Raw genomic sequence first — 13426 nt, 5'->3', positions numbered from 1 at the left:
TTAACATGATAGGTTAATATTTGTTTAACACTGCAAATCGGTTAACTCTACCAGAATGAACAAAAAAGAGCAGGATTGTAAGGCAACCTAGGATGCTCTTGCACCAGTATCCCAACATGTTGAACACGTGCTACTTGAGTATCAATCCTTTAAGCACACAATTAAGGATTGCCCTATAGCACCCCGCAAGGGATCCAAAATAATTATCCTAAAGTTTTACTAAGTTTACCAAACATTTTTTTTAAAGAAAGAATAACATACACATCAATCATAAAGTAGCAGAAGCAATCACATACAATCATACATAAGAAAACATAGAAAATTACATTCCTTAAGGATCCAAAGATGTTGAATCACATTTAAATTTAATTAATAATTAAATCTAATGAATAACACATCCACATGAAAGTACAATTACAAGTCCATTCCACTTAATATAATATACATTTGTTTCGAATGCCACTTGGCAATAAAATTTGGAATGCATAATCATCCACTGTACATGTCACAGGGTATGAAAGGCTAAAAGAATATACATTTATAAAAATAAATTACATCATCCCTTTCAGATCCATGAAACAAAGTACAATACAATAAGTGAAATCATCCATCATAAAACATAAAGATAGAGTGAAAGGAAATACCAACAAGGAACTCAAGTCATGACATCAATAGACGTATCTCAATGATAAGAGTAAAAAGCACTACCAGTCGACCTCGTGGTAACCCAAAAAGATCCATTCCCAGTATGCTGAGGAGATAGCCTTAAGTCCCAAACAGGATATCAATCCCAAAATCAAAAGTAATATCTATGTCAAGGAAACCCTAAAAGTAATCTAACTCAAAGGTTCCAAGATAAATCAACATCTAGACCCAGAGGCAAACAAAGACACATAGGAAATCTATACTGCTAGTGGGAAAGTGTCATCGCATGAACCAACTCTAGGGTTACTTGGCTAGTCTTTTAATCATTTGGCTCCCGAGTGATTCTATGTAGCACTAGTATCCTTTTGTATAGACAAGGCATACTAATGATGCAAGGTTGCAACCAAGCATCCTCTCTACTCCCATCCTAGTCTATACTAGCACTCGAGGCATGGGTGAGGAAAATACTCTTATTAAGTTTATTTTACTCTCATTTAGTGTAGTATTATCACTTATTAACTACTTACAATGGGTTACCTTGGCAACCACTTTGGGGCTTGGCCTCCATTGCAAGCCACTTCCCAACTTAACATACAGATTACCTAGCCTAGGCTCATAAAAGTACAAATCAAAGAATCACAGTTTTCACCTCAGACCTATACAAGTGACTAGAAAGAATCAAAAGATAATCCACAATAACACTTCAGTTCTTTACAAGCAACTCAAAAGCATCCAAAAAATAACTAATCAAATACTCAAAAAAAGTTAAGTTAAGCATGTCATAACATTCATCTCGTAATCACACGAAGATACTGAAAGCAATAACAAACAATATAACCAAACTCATCATAAAGCATACCAAACACATTACCATGTTTGAGTTTAAAAGATCAAGATCAAATCATCATCATGACATCACAAACAAATAACTCCCAAGCCTCTAGTAACATCGTAATACTAGTCATAGCTAAGTCAAACCCTAAAACCCAAATCATAAGATAACATTTAGTTAACAGTGTTGGTTTCATAGTTTGGCTTGATTTTGAAAACACATAGTTTGAGTTTGTAATTAGGTTTAAGTTTTTTTTTCTATGTAAGGTTTCGAGTTTATGAAGTTTCCATGAAACCCTAACAATTTAACCCATTCTTGTAATTGAATATGAATGCCTTATTAACTTAAGCTCTTAAAATGAGCATTATCTCTATAAAGTTTTTTCTTAAATTTTAAATTACAATTATTAAATATTATTAAATTTTAAATAGAAAATCCCCCTCATTAATTTATAATGTTCTTTCAACAAATAATAGCTAATAATTAAGTTAATTGTTTATAACTATACTTTAAAAATAATCCTTTTTAATTAGGCAAGAGCCTACAATGCATTGGTAAATTATGAGCCTGTCATCGGGGAGGTCTTGGGTTTGAATCCACTCGTGATTAACACATAATAATAATTAATCTTAAAAATAATAATAAATAACCTAGGCTTTAGTTGTTCACCTATAAAAAAAAATCCTTATTTATTTATTTATCCTATATTAAAAAATTAATTAATAAATATATTAATAATACCTTATTAAAATTAACTTTTAATTAAAACACTTTTAAACTAAATTAAATTTTAATTACATTAAAATTTTAATAAAATTTATTATAATATAATTTAAAACTTTTAAATAATTTAATTTTAAAAAAAATAATAATATGAAAATAAATAAAAACATGTTTATTTTGACCGCAATACCACCTACGACATAGGCTTTAATGGCCGCGATAGGGAGGATTGGGGTGTGGGGAATTAATGGCCCCGCCCCCACCTTAATATATATTATATTATATATATTTAATTTTGTTTTGAAAACAAAAGAAGCTCCCCCCCTCCCCCCCAATTAACATTTTTAAAAAATATATATTTTATAAACCTACAAATTTACCCTGATAGGGAAAATATGGCAAATCCATCAAATTTATATTCTAAATTTTTTATTTCATTTCAAACCCTTCTTGATTAAAATACTAATTTTCTTAATCTATAAAATGAGGGTTTCCAATTGCTTTTTGATATATAGATAGAATTCGATACGAATATCAAATATATTCAGAATAAAAGATAGAAAGATTCATAAAAATAAAATTTGGAAAACAGATTCCACAAACACGATGTAGACAGGAATATCAAATTACATAATACATTATGCAAACAAAACACAAGACCCTACCTGAGTCTGATGCTAATACGCAACCACCTGAAGATTGTGAGAGAATTCTCTTTTCTCTCAAAACCTTCTCTCTGAAAATTTTCCTTCTCCAAAAATTCTGTCCCTGGAAAATGGACCCTTAATTACTAATAAGGAGTTCTATCCTAAATTTGGGGCACTGATTCTGCAATCACTCGAGGGAACTCCTTGATCACAACTCTTTAACTCTTTATTAACTTTTTTGAAACTTCATCCGTACTTTATGAAATTTTAAATATCTTTAATAAATTAATTGCTTTATCTTTTTAATTAATTTATTATATTTGAATCTCATTCATAAGCTTTATGTAATTTAATAAACTTTATTAAAAAATTGTTTTCTCTTTCTCTTATTAATTTTTGAACTATTTTTACTATAATATTTATTAACTTAAGTAATAATATTATTTAGCATTTATTAAAAAATGAACTCCTAAATATATTATTATTAAATTAATTAGATATTATTACATTCTCAAATTAGAATTATAGTTTCCTCTTTAACTTTAATTTTTTAAATTTTCAATTAATTAAATATTGAAATATCACAATAATTTCCCATTAAATTAAATCATTAATTAAATTAATTTTTTTGACTTACTCAACAGAAAAATCATTAAAAACCTAAAAGACAAAATATGAAAACCCATCATAAAATAGAACATACAAAATCAAACTCAAGGGTTATAATCACAAATTTACATCATACAATGCATTTGGAAAGATAATCATCTTAGATACTTATCCTAGCTTTCTAGGATAACTGGTTTAAAGGTTAGGATTTGGACTCAAGAATTTATCTCCCCTCTCTTATCATTGAGATATTACAATAGGGTATGCTCATCCTGACAATTCTGGGAAGTCGATACTTGGTACCTGCAATCTGCATAAAATCCACGCATGTACAAACACATATATTATAAATTAAACAGGCAATGGCAGGAAGTGGTGCATCATGTAGATCCTGACTAGCAGGTGACTACGACTCCCTTCCTTAACCACATCAGAAATGTCATACATAAAGAAAATACACACACACACACCATACACATGCAATATGGGGTAAGTATCCATAGAGAACACATACAAATAGTTCATCTAACTAATCATCATCAAATAACTAAAATCACTGTAATAATCATCATCAAGGTATAATCATGCATACATGAAGTAACTAGTACCAAGTAGTCTCATCATAAAATCAACCAAGTGTCAAACAATATCCGATAATTTGAAGATAATGCTGCTAATCATCAACCATAAACTGGCCTAAAAGAGTTTCGCAATAATAATAAAATGTAAACTAGGGGTGGGCACTACATGCCCCATCATCAATAAAAAAATCAAGCTAGTCTCAAGTCTTTTGTTGGAGTAGATCCAAAATTTTGAATTTAATGGAATACAGTATAGTATCACAACTTAAGAATTCAGTCAACTCCTATGTCAATCTAGGACACAAACTTATATTTTTTTCCCTCGTCTCTTGCCAACTTTATCGCAAATATCTCCTCCCAAGATTTTTTTATGATCAATTTCCTTATCTTCTTATTTTCTTGATTCTTCTTTATGTGGTGTTTCCTTAACTAATTCATCCAAGTCTTTAATGTCCTAAGGGTTGGATCATTGTCCCAGGATTCTAGGGCTCCTTATAACTCCTCTTCATTATCATATGTTTTCAATGATATTAACTTCAGTGAGCATCAATCTTATATTAAACTCATCCTTTTTTCCTTCTAATTTTTCTCTTGTAAACTTCTTTGTACCCTTATAACTAATTCCTCCAAGTATTCATCTTGAAAGCACAAAAAAATGTTTAGAACCTTGATGAATATACATTATCTATTATATAACTTATACATTTATATTTTGTTGATTAGATTGCAGTAGAGATGGAACCTTTATGCTACCATAATCTCCCAACAACAACATTTTAGATTTTTCAAAATCATCAATTCTCTTCTCTAAACTTGTTATGACTTTTCCAGCTATTTGCAACAATCTCTCTCTCTCTCTGTAATCACGGTTAGATTGTTGTAAGAGGATACATATTTGATTTGAATCTACCACTTCTTCATTAATACCTATGTTGCATTAACAATATCATATTGTTGATATCCTACCAACTGACCTAAACACACAAATTTATGAAAAATTTGATCAAAAATTATATCTACCCAACCCTTTACACTTTACTTTACTAAGAGCAAAGGATTAACGGATATGCATTCTACCAAATTTACTCCGGACATGATTCCTACCTCGTCCCTTTTTCAATGTTGGAGCCTTACACTCAATGAGAATTGAATTGATAACTAATAGACTCCTTAAGAACCTTTCAACTTCACCCATAAACCAAATGAATGTGAAAATCACGACGACTACATTATTTATTCGATTACAGCAGTGATGTTTCCGGTTACAAATTGAAACGTTTTCTAGGTAGTTTGCACTCAGTCCCTCCCCTGTCTCGATACTCCGACACGTCAAATGAGATTTTGTTAAAATGCATTGTCCATTCATGCATTCCCTGTCATACTCTCATATTCACATTGGTACTGCTATAATAAAGAATGTGGAAATCACACGACTACATTATTTTTCCGATTACAGCGGTGATGCTAACGGTTACAAATTGAAACGTTTTCTAGGTAGTTTGCATTCATTCACTCCACTATCTCGATACTCCCACACGTCAAATGAGATTTTGTTACTATGCATTGTACTTCCCATAAATTCATCCATTCCCTGTCATTCTCTCACATTCACATTCATCTGATGCGGATTTGGACGGTGCCTTTTCATTCCGATTTTATTTTTTCAGTACTAAATAATTTATTTTTTCGGAGCATCCTTCCAACTTTCATCTACTATAAATAGGTCGCCAAGGCTTCTTGTATTGCATGAACTATTTCTACTATAAATAGGTCGCCAAGGCTTCTTGTATTGCATGAATTATTTCTACTATAAATAGGTCGCCAACGCTTCTTGTATTGCATGAATTATTTCTACTATAAATAGGTCGCCAAGGCTTCTTGTATTGCATGAATTATTTCTACTGTCCAAAACCCACCAAAATTGATCCAGCGATCAGGATTTTGGGATTTATCGATCTTATTCACTGTATTGTCAAATCTTCATCTGAGATTCCAAAATGGCCGCTGTTGAGGTATGTAGATGGACTCATATGGATCGATCTGTTCAATTGATCATGCATGTTAATGAATCGTTCTTGAATGATGTGAGTTAACTTATGTTGTGATCGATTTGCTCATCAGGTTGCTGCCATGCCCGCTGAAGTGAGCCCTGCAACTGAAGAAGTGCCCGTGAAGGCTGAAGCCCCATCTGCTGAAACTGTGGAAGAGAGCCCAAAAGAAGAGGAATCAGCCCCCCTTGTGGAACAGGGTACTTGTTACGGACAATTTTGAGCTTTTAAATAGAAAATCCAGATTAGAATTGGCAAATCTAATCTTTTAAATTGCTAATCTAGTGAATGTTAGAGCACCCTCTGTGCAAGATTTCTTAGTGATGTTTTGGATCACTTCCCTGGTTGATCTTCATAATAAGATTAAAACATGGGATTTTTTTTTTTCGAATTTTCTTTTCTTGTATTCCTTGACCTGATCATAAATCTCAAGAAGAAAACTATTGTTCCATTATCATGATTTATGGAAGCTTAAGAATGTATTGCTGAACTCTTGTAAAGCAGATGCAGTGGAGAAAGCAGAGGAAGCAAAAGAAGAGGAGGTGGAAGAAACTCCAGCAGAGGAAGTGAAAGATGTGGTGGAAGAAACAACACCTGCAAAGGAAGCAGAAGAAGAATCCTCTGTTGCCAAAGAAGAAATAGAAGAAAAGGAGGTTTCTAAGGAAGTAGGTGAGGAAAAGGAGGCTCCAACTGAAGTTGTGGAGAAAGAAGAAGCCCCTGCTCCTGCTGAAGAAGAAACCCCTGCTGCTGCTGCTGCTGAAACTCCTGTGGAGAAGGAAGAAACCCGTGCTGCTGAGGAAACATCTGTTTCTGCAGCAGAAGTTGCGACACCTGCTGCTGAAGAGGAAGAAGTGAAGACAGAAACATCAGAGTAGAGTAGAGAATGACGTTTGTGGTAGAGTAGTTAGGGATTTGCATGGAAGGTGATTTTTGTGACAGATGTTTTAGGTGGGTGGTATAATTAGATTAAGTTTGTAAGCCATACTTGGAGGATCCAGTCTGAGGCTGCTTGAGCGACCAGGAGTCTTTTTGGCCCATTTTGACCACCCTGTTTTGGCTTCATTTCAAAGAGAAACCAAAAGCATTTGTATTGAGATCTGATCATAGAAGTTAAGAATGTCTGTCTGGTAATTATACTAATGGGAAGTTAATCTGAATGCCTAGTTTTATATGCAATTTGCTTTCAACATTTCTTTGACCATAGTCTGAATGTTTTAAGGTTTCAGTATTCTCCGTGGGCAATTGATGTGATCGGAACTAGGATTGCAAGGAATAATCAAAATATAGGATTGCGAGCATAGAAAATAATTGAACAATGGAAATCTGTGTTGCAATGTCACTCTCAAATAAATCTGGAATGGACACTTCTAGATGTTGGGAAGTAAAAGTTTTGACTCAGTTTGAGGATACCCAAAATTATAGGTAAGAGTTCGTTTCACATGTGTACTAAAATATTCTGGAGATCTGTAAAATTCACTTAATATAGATCACTACTACTACTGCATATCAGGAATATACTATTACAACAACAAAAATAAAATTAAAATAAAAACTCTTAACATTTGTTTTCTAAGATTTATTCAATCACACAACAAAAACAACAATCATTATGATTGCAACAGAGTTACAACAATATATACATCAAAACTAATGACAAAACTTTATAAATCTAAAATTTCTTATTCTTCATCTTCCTCACTAGAATTTGTGGTAGTGATGGACTGCAGAGGGTGCAAAGAATTTGACAGGTGTATCTTCCTCCTCTACGCTCCTCTTCTGGTTTCCTTCCTCTTTAACTTTCTGAATGAAGTGTGCCAATGGGATATTAATTCGTCAACATCTTTCTTGGTGGTATGACTATGGGCTAAATCTTTCTTTTCCAATATACATTTCTCATCCTTTAGCAGCTTGAGAAACTGATTTTCTATAATCTTGAAGGCAGTTGTAACCTGCAAGGCTACATCAACAAATACGAGTCTCCTCAGAGGCTCAGTAAGGCATCTACCTTTACCCTGAAAAATGTCATTATTCCTATACTTCCATGGAAACCATAGAGTAATAGAGGAAATAATAGACTAGAACATGTTAGACCATTTATTGTTAGCACTGATTGTCCCAAAAATAATATTATGAAAAGAGAAATTGCCATTGAGTTTGAGACCAAATAGATTCCATACCTCTCGAGCAAAGAAACATTGGAAAAAGCCATTAAAGACAGATTCAGGCCTTCTGCAAACAAAACAGATATTAGGCTCCCCCTTGGCTTTTCAAAGGGCAAGTTGTGGAGCAACATTCTCCACAAAAAACAAGAGACCTTGGGTTCAATGGGTTGAGTCCAAAGATTAGATAAGATATTCCTCCATTCAACTTAGGCAAGGGATAGATTCCAACAAATATTAAGGTGGTCGAGGATAATAGGGCTAGCTGAGAGAATATATTAAACATATTTGGACTTCACAAGATGAAGGGGGGAAATATTAAGGAAATATTGGTTTATGATTATTCTAAATATACCTAGAATGACTTTATACTTCGGTTTGAATGTGGAAATATGATTGTAAACAATCTATCTATCATGTAGGTTATCTATCTATCACTTTTTTCTCTATTACAAATAGATATTAGCATATATATTAAAATTTTATACAAATTTATTGTAATGGGCACCCTGGAAATGCCCAAAAACTGAACCAACTGCTGAAATAGATCTTTTATGCAAACTGAAGATTGAACCGATGTTGAAATTATATTAGTTCTCAAAATGATAAAATCAAGTACAAAACAGTGTATTCCAAAGGCCAAACCCCAAGGGAATGACGTCTAGAATGTTACAAGAGAGGATGAATGTCCTCTATTGCCAAGAAAGATATGTGACTTACACATCCAAGCTCTTATCAAATGCAATTCACAATCATCCAATGCTAAACAATGAGACTCTCACCCCTATTTGTCCTTTTTCCTTCACCCTTCTAGAAGGAACGAAAACAGTAATTAATTGCAAGTGCTAGAAGCTTCCCCCTTCCAATAATTAATACACTCTCTAGAAACTCCTCCCTTGCAATACAATAATTAATTGTAATCCTAGATAATTAAATTATTAGAGGCTTCCACCTTTCCAATAATTAATACACACTCTAGAAGCTTCTCCCTTGTAATACAATAATTAATTAAATTAATTAAATATAAAGTCACCTTTTAATTTTTAATTTTAATTTATTTAATGATTTTATAAGAAATTAATTTAATTTTCTCTTATGCTCCACTTAGACTTTGGAGAACGTGAAGGCTAAAAGATGGGGTCATTACAATCCACCCTTTTTGAAATTACTTGTCCTCAAGCAATCTCAGTCCTGTTTGTTGTAGCACCTGCTCACTCTCCCAAGTAGCATATTCCTCTAGTAGATATCTCCATTTGACTAAATATTCTTTAATCAACTTGCTTTGCAGAGTCCTTTCCCTAGTATCCAAAATAGCCTCAAGAATTAATACGAGCTTTCCCTCCTCGTCTAATGGTGGTAATTCTACTAAAGGCACAATTATTTGAACAATGGCTTTCTTAAGCCTTGACACATGAAACACATTATGCACCCAACTACCCTTTGGAAGCTCAATCTCATAAGCAACCTTGTCCACCTTGTGAATCACTTTGTAGGGGCCATAAAACCTAGGCTTCAACTTCTCCGCTCCACTTTTCTTGAGTGATGACTATCTGTATGGTTGTAGCCTCAGGTAAACCATATCCCCAACCTCAAAACTGCGCTCTATCTAGTGCTGGTCAACATACAATTTTTGCTGATTTTGGGCTTGCTATATATTCTCCTTGAGCACCCTCAAAATATCCTAACTATCCTGCAAGATATGTTTTACTTCGGGCACTCTACTATCCCCCAAAACCAGAGCCATGTAACTAGGTGCTTCATAATTGTATAGTGCCATGAATGGAGTCATCTTAATGGACATGTGATAAGTGGTGTTATAACAATACTCTCCCATATGTAGCCATTTGACCCAAGCCCTCTATTGTGCAGTCACATAGTTCCTCAGATATCCTTCCACCCATTTATTCACAATCTTTATCTGCCCATCTATCTGTGGATGATAACTAGTGCTACGTGTAAGATCTATACCACACAACCTAGACAGCTCCTGCCAAAAAGTACTCATGAATTTACTATCCTGATCACTGACAATGAAACTAGGTAGCCCATGTAACCGAAATATCTCTTTGAAGAAAAGATCAACCACCTGTGTTGATGTGTAAGTGGATGGAATAGCAAAGAAGTGAGCAAACTTCGTTAGCCGGTCAACTATCACATACATGCAATCTTTCCCTTGTACTCATGTTAACCTGGTGATGAAGTCCATATAAATACTTCCCATTTCCTATCCGGAATGGGAAAAGGCTATAAAAACCTTGCAAGATATGTGTGCTCTCCCTTATTCTGCTAGCAAATTGCACACTCCCTGACATGCTTTTGAACATCATCCTTGAGCCCTTTCCATGTGAACTACTCACAAATCTACCCATAGGTATTAAAGACCCTTGGATGTCCATCTGTAGGTGCATCATGAAATTCCTTCAATATTACCTCCCTAAACTGTGATGAAGGAATCAAATATATCCTACCCTAAAACTTTATCAATTCATCCATCACCATGTAACAATCATCATGTATGGTGCCAGGAATTACTCCAGAAGACCAAGTGTCCCTCACATACTCTTATATGATATTATTTCTCCAATCTCCTGTAATCTCAGCTAGAGCACGAATATGAGGTCTCCAGGATAAAGCATCTACCACCACATTCTTCTTACCTTTGACAAACTCAATGTCAAAGTCATAGGTCTGTAACTTCGTAATCCACTTCTGTTGTCTATCATTCAAATCACGTTGACTCATGAAGTATTTGATGTTGTTGTGATTGGTTTTGATAACAAACTTTCCCCCAACTAGGTAGGATTGAAACTTAGCAAATGCATGCATTATAGCCAACAACTCTTGATCATAGATGGCATAGCTCCTCTCCACTCCATGGAGTTTCCTGCTCTCAAAAGCAATGGGATGCTTCTCCTACATCAAGACCACCCCAATCCCATCTCCTAACGCATCATAATGAAGCTCAAATGGCTTTGTGAAATCTGGTAGAGCTAGTACTAGATATGATGACATCACCTACTTGAAATGATAGAAGCTTCTCTGAGCTACCTCTATCCATGTGAAGGCCCCTTTCCTAGTAAGGTCTGTCAAGGGTGCAACAATATGTGAAAATATTTTAACAAATCTCTTGTAAAATCCACAACGACCAAGGAATCCCTTAAGCTGCATAAGATTCGTAGGAGTAGGCCAATCAACAATAGACCTAATCTTTTTAGGATATGCACTAATGATATGCCCAAGGTATAGTAGCTCAGTCATCCCAAACTTGCACTTAGATTCCTTGGCATACATTATCTCTTTCTCCAAAGTGGACATCACCATCTCAAGATGTTGTAAATGCTCCTCCCAAGTCTTACTAAAGACTAAAATGTCATCAAAGAAAGTCAAGACAAATCTCCTAAGCTGCTCCCTGAAAACCTGATTCATGTAACTTTGGAACGTAGAAGGGGCATTGGTTAGCCCAAAAGGCATAACCAAAAACTCAAAGTGGCCATAGTGATACCGAAAAACTATCTTCTCAATGTCCTACTCCCTCATCCTGATCTGATGATACCCTGACCGTAGATCAATCTTTGTAAGAAAACATGCACCATGTAACTCATCAATCAACTCATCTATTCATGGGATGGGCTATCTGTTCTTAATGCTCTTCTTATTTAATTCCTTATAATCGATGCACATGCACATCATCCCAACCTTCTTCTTTACCAACACTACTACTAAAGCAAAAGGGTTCTTACTAGGCCTGATATGCCCTATTTCCAGCAACTCCTTAATTTCCTTCTCTATCTCATCCTTATGTTTCTTAGGATGATGATAGGAAGTAATCATGACTAGTTTGGCTCCCTCCTCGAGCTCAATAACATGCTCTATCCCCTTGTCATGAGGAACCCCATGTAGAATCTTGCGAGATACCTTAGTGTGCCTATCAAGTATGTCCTGGTTATTTGGTGGATGACTCTTCACTTGTGGCTCTTGTGAAGTTGGCATAGCGAAACATTCTCTTGCCCACTCTATGTTATTATGCCAAAAAAGTCTCTACATTCTCCTCAAGGAAACTACTTTGCAACTCCCATCTGAAAGTCCTCTAAATACAATAGTTCTTCCCTCATGCTGAAACTTCATCTCCAATTTCGCTAGGTTAATTGTGAACTCTACTAGCGTGGGCATCCATGCCCTACCGAGGATGACATCATAGTCTCCCATGTCTACCACATAGAACTCATCTTCCAACTCATAGCCATCTCCAAACCTAATGTGAAGATTAGATATCTTTCGAATGCATAATAGTTTGTCACCATTAGCTACCTTAACTCTAAATCAGGCATGCTCCTTAGTCCATAGATCTCTCTTGGCTACCAATTGTGTATCTATAAATTTAAGTGTAGCCCCAATGTCAATAAGTGGGATCACTTTCTACCCTTGGATAGTACCTTTGACCTTAAATTTGATTGCCTTCCGAGTCCTTGTTAATCATGCTAATGACTTCTCATTATTAGGAATGCTGCTCTCCTCTGTAGTGCTATCCTCATCTAAATCAGAGTGCTGATCCTCCCTCTCTGACTGTGACTTTTTTGCTAAGAAATACTCCATTTGATTTTCCTTAGCCTTGAGAGGACACTTATGAGATAAATCCCAAGGCTCTCTGTAGTGAAAACATAACTTCTTCTTTCTCAAATCATTCAAGGTGTCATTATCCAACTTATCTCTTTTTGGTTGAGCATCCTTGTGAAATTTTTTTTATCCTTCTCCTTGTCCTTTTTCATATAAGAATCCCTATGCTGAGATCTACTCCTTAATGAAGAAGGTGCTAAGTCACAAGCCTTTTTAGTAGCCTCCTGCAATGTAGCTCAGTCATGCCCCTTAACCCATCCTTGCAAGGGTTTTGAGAGTCCATCCCTAAACAACACTAGCAACCTCCTCTTTGAAATATTTGTGACCAAGAAAACTAACCTCTGAAACTCATTGATATACATCTCAACTGATCCCCACTGCTTGAGTTGTGCCAAGTCCTTAAATTGTAATTCAAAATCCCTAGTATAAAATCTCTCTATGAGATTCTTTGCGAACTCCTCATAAGATGTGATTTGATTATGTCTCAAGGCTACCATGCCATGGTACCACCACTCATGTGCTAGTCCATCCAAGTGAATAGCCACATACTTTATAGCCTCCTCTTCAG

The sequence above is a fragment of the Cupressus sempervirens genome, chromosome 5, assembly GCF_028749045.1.
Source record: "Cupressus sempervirens isolate cs-2001-9-10 chromosome 5, ASM2874904v1, whole genome shotgun sequence".
NCBI lineage: Eukaryota > Viridiplantae > Streptophyta > Pinopsida > Cupressales > Cupressaceae > Cupressus > Cupressus sempervirens.
The sequence above is the reverse complement of the archived record's forward strand: the minus strand, read 5'-3'. Positions refer to the sequence as shown.